Source organism: Argiope bruennichi, chromosome 10 (assembly GCF_947563725.1).
Source record: "Argiope bruennichi chromosome 10, qqArgBrue1.1, whole genome shotgun sequence".
NCBI lineage: Eukaryota > Metazoa > Arthropoda > Arachnida > Araneae > Araneidae > Argiope > Argiope bruennichi.
The window spans coordinates 126,383,043-126,391,114 of NC_079160.1; positions in this window are offsets into that span (position 1 = coordinate 126,383,043).

An 8,072-nucleotide genomic window follows, 5' to 3' on the forward strand; every position below is an offset into this window, starting at 1 on the left:
TAAAAACAAATTAAAAAAAATACTGAAATAATTCTTAAATATAAATTTACACAAAATAGTACTGAAATAATTCTTATATATACACATTTATACAAATGAGTTAAAGTCTCTATATATTATTTACAATCATATACACATATAAATCCAATTAATTTTTTGGAAGTAAACATATTAGACTAATACCTCTTTTAATAACACCATTCGAAAACTCTTATTACAACAACTCTGACTAAACCATCTGAACCTTTTATTAATTCTTGAATTCTACCCAGTCTCCATTTATATGGAGGCAAATCTGGATCTTTGATTACAACCATATCATTAAGATTTACATTATTCTTATCAAACTGCCATTTGTTTCTAAGATGTAAATTATTCAAATAATTACGTTTCTAATTTTTCCAAACTTGTTGTACTAATTTAGTTAATTTTGCCATTTTGACAAATAATTAATTTCCTCTGAAAATTCAGAAGGTTGCTCCTTGCTTACCATGAAGTTGGATGCTGCTTGAATTTCCCTTATTATTATCTTACCTTTTATACATTTTAGAAGAACACTTCAAATGATTAATAAATCTGAAAAGATAACTTACAATTTTAGTATAGTTGTTACTTAAATTTAAAATATTCAAATAAAATTATTAGAAATATTAGTTAGTCAATTCAATTCACAAAGAGTTTTAACTTCTTTCATAAAGTCATTATTGGTATTACAATCTACAGCATCCTTTTTATGGGGAATTTCAGACTGTAGAAATTGTGGTCATTCCAATTTAGCCTTTGTAGCCAAAGTCTCTGAAGAAATATCTTGGCGCTGGTTATAATTGGGCTGATAAGACCCAAAAGATCAAACAGTCTTGTTATGACTGAAAGGACTTCCCGCTTTGAGTAATTGTTGTTCAAACTCACAGTCACTTCAAACGTGAAAATGTCTGATGTGGGACGCCACTGCATTCCGAGCATTTTAACTGTTAAGTCTGAAAATTCAAAATTTAAGTTTTGATTATTCTCTAATAATCCAGGATGGTTTGAAACCCATTTGTGAAGTAGCATGCCTCCTTTACTTAAAAGTTCTATTAACTGCTGTTGTAAAGCCTTGATTTTTGGTAAGTTAATTGAACCAGTTAAAATGTCAACATAAACATCAGTAAGAAGTGCTGCAGATGCTTGAGGAAATTCACTTTTTTCTTTCTCAGCTAATGCCTTGAGTGTTCTGGTGGCTAAAAATGGAGCACATTTTGTTCCATATGTCACAGTCCGTAGTCTGTATGTTTTCACAGGAGAAAATCTGTTAGGTTTCCACAGAATTTTTTGCAGGTCTCTATCTGTTTCTGCGACCAAAATTTGGCGATATATTTTCTTTATATCTGTACTAAATGCAAACTGATATGTTTGGAATCTTGGAATGATGCAAGATAGTTCCTGTTGAACTGTTCCGCCGTTCAATAAAATGGAATTAAGTGAAACTCCATTGCTAGAGTTTGCAGATGCATCAAAAACGACACGCAAGGGTGTTGATGTGCTTTCTGGGCGAAACACGGCATGATGAGGAATATAATATTCACTATTGGCAATTTCAGGAGAATCTAAAATTCTTTCCATATGATTTAACTGGAAATATTCATCCATGAAAGCCTTGTATTGTATTGCCATTGTTTTATTTTTATCTAATCTTTCCCAAAGTAAATTTAAACGCCTTTCCGCTATTTCTTTTGAATCGCCTAATGTAGAACGTTTTTCTTCAATTATTGGTAATTTAACAACATACATTCCGGTACTATCCCTCTTATGAGTGGAAAGAAAATGTTCCTCACAGTAAGTTTGTTCATATGTTTTTGATTCGACTGAATCATCTGTATTATCATCAGGAAAAGATTCTAAGTTAAAGAAATTTTTAACAGAATTCTCCAGATTATCATTTTCAAAAATTAATCCAGAAAAGAAATGAGAATTTCTGCTGTTGATTGTTCCCGTTACTAAATATCCGAACACACTGTTTTGTAACAAGAGTGAATTATCATATGATCTAAATTTTTCTGCCTTCAATAAATCAAAGAACAACTCGCATCCGAGTAATGCATTAATTTCACTAGGAATATGAAAAGTCTCATCCGCAAGTTTTATCTCACTTGGGAAGTTAACTTTTGAGATATCAATTTCTTTAGAAGGAGTTAAATGCGTTATTTTAGGCATAATTAAAAATGATGCAGTTCTGGAAAAATCATTGTCTTCATTAAAAATGGTAGTGGTTAATTTATTTTTAACGAAGAATTCTCCTCCGTTAATACCAGAGATGGATGCATTAACCTTTTCCCGCTTCAAATCTAAAGAATTGGACAAATCTGCAGTTATTATGTTTACCGAACTCCCTGAATCCAACAGGGCCTTTATTTTTATTTTTTGACCAAATGCGTCTTCAATAAATAACTGCGCGGTGCATAGAAGGTTTGAAGATAGTTTCGAGTTACTTGCAAGCGCTGACTCAGCCTCAGGGGTCAGTTTTTGGGGGAACCTCGACGAGCCAGACGGTTCATTGTTTACATAAAGTTGCTCCCCCGCGTCTGGGGGCGTTACCTCTGCAAGGCGCGTACTTTTAGGATCCAGATGTATCAAAGAATTATGGCCTGATTTTTGACAGCTTCGGCAGCGGAATGTGGATTTGCAGGGTGGTTTATGCAATTTCAAACAGTTCTTACAAATGTTATATTTTTCTAAAAGCTCGATTCTCTTAGAAACACTCAATTTTAAAAATTCAGAGCATCTTTGTAAAGGATGTTCCAATTTACATAAAATACATGGCTTTGCATTACTTAGTTTATTCGCATTAAGAAGAAAGTTGTTTGGCTTATTTATTGCGCCTTGAAATTCCTTGTGGAATTTGTTACTTGTGGGGTATTTCCCTAATTGATCGAGTACCATCGCTCTTGATTCTAAAAATTGCAAGAGCTCCTTCAATGAAGGTATTTGTTTTGATTGTATGGACATTTCATATGCCTTTCTACTCTCTTTGTCAAGTCTTTCTAATATTATATTTACTAATATAGCATTTGTTAAGTCATTACAATCTAAATTAAAACTTTTTAAACCTCTCAGACTTTTATTTATTGTGTCTGTGATATTTCGTAAGCCTTTTGCAGACTCAAAATTTAATTTTTCTAGTTTTAGCATATTTCGAATGTGAATATCAACAACTGCTCGCTTATTTTCAAAGCGTTCTTCGAGAGCAGCAAACAGTGACTCAAATGTATCGTCACTTGTTTCTATAAATTTAGCTTCACCACGGAGGGCAGATTTTAAATAAAATAACTTTTGATCATTCGTTAATTCGGTATTGTCGTTTATTAGACACATAAATTGATTTTTGAAATTACTGAATTCTTCCATTTTTCCGTAAAATAACGGTAAGGGAATTTCCGGAAGTTTCGTTTTTAATTGAATATGATTGATATAAGCGTTCAAATTTGAATTTTGATCATTTATATTATGCATTACATTTTCCTTAACATTATAATTAGAGAGTAAGTATTTCAAACTTACCTCTAATTCGTTTCTTTCTTCTTCGATATCCAACATTTCTTGATCGCACTTCTGGCTTAACGTTTCATCTTCGTCGATTTATAAATAATCCTTGAATAAAATTTCTAATTCATTTTTTATTTCTTCCACAATTCCAAGCTTTTGTTGACAGCTTAATATGAATTTATTTTCTTCTTCAACCGTTGAACTTTCAACAAACTTTTTAACACTTGTTAATTTCGCCTTTATCCTTCCACGGATTCTATTTAACTCTTTGGCTTTTTGAGTTTTATTTTTCTCCATAGTTTCGCTAATTCGTCTCCGGCTCGACGGACCAGAATGGAGAGGTTCGATAATGATGACGGACCTTTTTTGTATTTTTAAGATTTTTATTGTTTCTCCGCTTTCGGGAGTTGGATTGAGCCTTGCCTTTCGGCGTTGCTGCTTGGTCAATGATGTTACAAAGACTGATAGTTTTTTACATATACCGCTATAGGGCGTTACAAGTGAGAGGCGGGGCAACATGCTTACGTAACAGTACCTACAATTGCTGAATCAAGTTTGTAATATGGATGTATTATCAGATGCTCGATTGCAAATGAAGGCAGAATTCCGCGTTTAGGAAAAATATTTTTATTAAAGGGAACAAAACTTACAATGCTAAAGCTTTCCAAGATATTATTTGGAGTCAAGATGTAATCCAGTTTAAACAGATCATTATGGTAACCCTATTATATTAACCCTACTAGGGTTTACCCCTATTACTTGGCCTAATTCTAACAAATTTTGAATGGGCTAAATACATACCTGTCATTATTTGAATTTAAAAAATGCTAAAATCGAAAAATAATCAAAAATTTTGTAAAAAAAAGAATTATAGACAAAATGATATCTAAGGATTAAACAACTAGGAATTAAGATATTCTGCTAATCTTTTTTTTTTACAAGAATAAACTTCAAATACATAGATAAATGAAAGGAATAAATTTATTTGAAGTTCCTTTAACATATTTACATTCTCACCATTACAATGTTTAAGACTAGAATGGTATCTCTTGTGGTAAACCATAAGACCATGGATTAAATATAGACGGAACAGAAATTACTAGTATTTTACAATCTGAAAAAATAATCTTATATGAAGTATCCCTAATTCCTACTAAAAAAAAAAAAAAATTAATGCACCTATGATCTGAACAAAGGAACAAGATATCATGGTGATTCAAGGTACAACATGATAATCTTTCATATTTAAATCTATTCGACTCATTTTGGTTTTGAATAGAGTTTGTACAAAATAATATTATTAGTCTGTCTATAGTATGCATACACTAATATCCTTTCTTAATTGTAATAAAAAAGCTACAAGTCAAAATTTTATGTTTTTAATGCTTACTTTCTAGTAGTGAAATCAAATAAATACTTTTATTCATCAAATTATGCATTTTTAAATATAATAACAAGTTAAATTATGTAATTAGAAGAAAATCTTTGTAATAAACACAAAAATGTACATGTTTTGTTGTCTGTTACTAAGCAATCAAAAGTAGTCCAAGACAAACACTTTTCTTTATATCATATTTCTATTAAAATCCCATGAGAAGTGTAATGCACTCTTAAAATAATAGTATCAATTGAATTTTATCTAGTAAATTGGAATGAATTTCTTTTCTGAAAACAATTCTCATCCTTAAAATGGGAGGTAAAAACTCTTTTAAGGATGAAAAGATATATATATATATTGTTACAAATCTGTAATTTTGCTACCCGGCCCGAATAGTGTCATCGTAAGAAAGACAATTGTACGATCTGTCCTGTGCATGTTGAGTGGATGCCGCGTCAATAACCTCGGAGCTTGGCGACAAATTTGGCGAGCATTTGGCGGTTTGGCGACTAAATGGATACTACTGGAAAGTTCGAGAACTTTCACGATCCATCCACTAAGACCCAAGATACAGCCAGGTACGCTCTGATTGGTCCGAAAATTCCAACCCCGCCTCCCGGAACTATAAAAGACGGGAACTCTGAAGCTGCGAAGAAGTCGTGTGTATCGGAAGAAGTAGTGTGTGGATAGTCAGAGAAGTTGTGTGTGAGAGAGTCGGAGTCGCCGACACGTAGAGGTCTTGGAGGATTAGACAGCAAGAAAGCTGCTGAACTATAGCAATTAAATGCGCTGAGTAATTACGATTGATCGACGGTATTTTGCTGTATAGAAAAATTTTGTAACAATGTATATAAACTACTTAACAGATTTAATTCAAATTTGCACACCGTGTGCAGTTTGATCTAACTTAAGAGATAGGATAGCCCTTTTTTTGAATTTTTAATTAGAATTTTAATTATTAATTAAAAACTAACTTTCCCGTCAAAAAAATCTTTTCATTTTCCCCACCGCCAAATGAGTACGTCTTCAGTTTTTTTTCCCAACAGTCATGAGGCTAGGCTTAAGATTTTTCGGCTGATTATTTGAAACGATTCTATTTATTTTCTTAATGTTTGATGCATTTAAAATTAAACATTGTTAATTTATCGATCTTTCAGATTCATTCTTAAGTACTTTTGAATTAAAATAAAACAGAATAAAGGAAATTAAAAATTTCTAATCTGCATAGCGTTACCCCAACTGGCGTAGAAAAAACTCACGCATTTGCGTTACGTTTCGAATCCGAATGTTCGAATTATTTATGATCCTATCCGAAAACGTTTCTCAGGAATAAGATATCATTTTCCACAATTATTTTTTAATGCATACAATAAATTTGATACGTTGCAACGGATATCACGGATCAACGGATATTCAAACATAAGTATCACGATCTTATGTTTGAATTTTGTATTACTGTGCACGGTGGCAATTCTCAGAAATAAGATATTTTATTTGAAAATGATTAATTACAAACGTTTTAACGGATCACTGATTAATATAACATACTAAAATTCTGCTTTTTTTAATTATAAAGAAGTTTGGAAAAATACTTGGAGGTGCACACGGGTAATTATTACTTTTCGTTTTGAATGAATTCCGATTCTTTATCTGATTGTTTATTAAGAAAAATGTTGTACGGCAATAACATTTGTTACCTTCATTGAATTTTCAATTAAATGATTTTATTTCTTTTGTTAAGGATATCGTAAAAAAGGTAAGTGAACGAGCCAATAATAAGTTCCTCTAATCGGATAATAAAAAAATATTAACTCATTTGTATGCTAAATGAAATTTAATCTTTTTTTATATAAATTATTGAAGATATGATAATAAAAAATGGTTACAACAATCGTTTCAGTTTTTCATTTCTTTACTAATAAACTGCATATACGTATCAAGTTATGTCAGCTATCATTCACTTCAGCTACAATGCTTATCATTATTTAATAAATGTTTCTGAAACTGATTTCATTTTGTAAATGAATTTTGAATTATTGCAACAGACAAATGTATCAATGACGGAATAAATCTCATGGCAACTTCATGTGTGGAATATAGAACTTATTTTTTTTTTTTTTAAATCTTTCCTTTAAGCTGAGGAAGCCAGAATCTGTATCCTGAAGTTAGAGGATTTCTTATACATCATAAAGGGTTTATACTAAGAAAGAACCAATTATTTGACAGTCACAATTATCTGTTATCTCCAAGCGATTCTAACAGTTGGCGGTATCTGTTGGCTGGATTGAGTAAATATTCTAACAGATGGCGCTGTGTTAAAAGTACCAACGTTTCACATAAGCTACAATTTAATGGCATAACCACCACGTGTTGCTGAGGCTAAAGTATAAGTTAAATTTCTTTCGTAGTAAACGCAATACAATGAAATTCAATTGTTCTTACTTTTTCAATTTTTGGTATTCGCATAGCCGAACACGTGTTATTTAGACTGAAGTATAAATTGAATTCATATTATAGTAAAAGTAATACAGTGGAATTCTTGCTTTTTAATTATTAGTGCCTCATTGTTCAACAATCTTTAATTAAAATGCATGTTTAAAACAATCATTCTTATGGCGAAGTGTTGAAACACTTCGATTGGCCATAAACATGCGCGTACAATTGCAACATGCGCGTACAATTTGTGCTGATCCATCAGCACAAATATTTTCTGAACAATTACTAGATATTGGGAACGGTAAAATAGAACTGCAACCAAATACGCAATGCATTAAACTGCCAGACAATTTCTGCACTGTTCTTCAGGGAAAAAATGAATTGATTCAGAGTATTTTTCCGGATATACAGAGAAATTACTTAAATCATAACTGGCTCAGTGATCGGGCTATTTTGGCAGCCAAAAATGTTGATTTTGACGAAATTAACTTCCAAATACAATAGTCGTTACCAGGCGATCTGATGTCTTTTAAATCAATCGATACTGTTGTTGATGAAAATGATAGTGTAAATTTTCCAATTGAATTTTTAAATTCACTAGATATACCTGGAATGCCACCACATAACCTTCGATTAAAGATTGGTTCACCTATTATTCTCCTGCGTAATTTGAATCCACCTCGATTATGCAACGGTATGCGTTTGGTCATCAAAAAGATCACCGGAAATATACTTG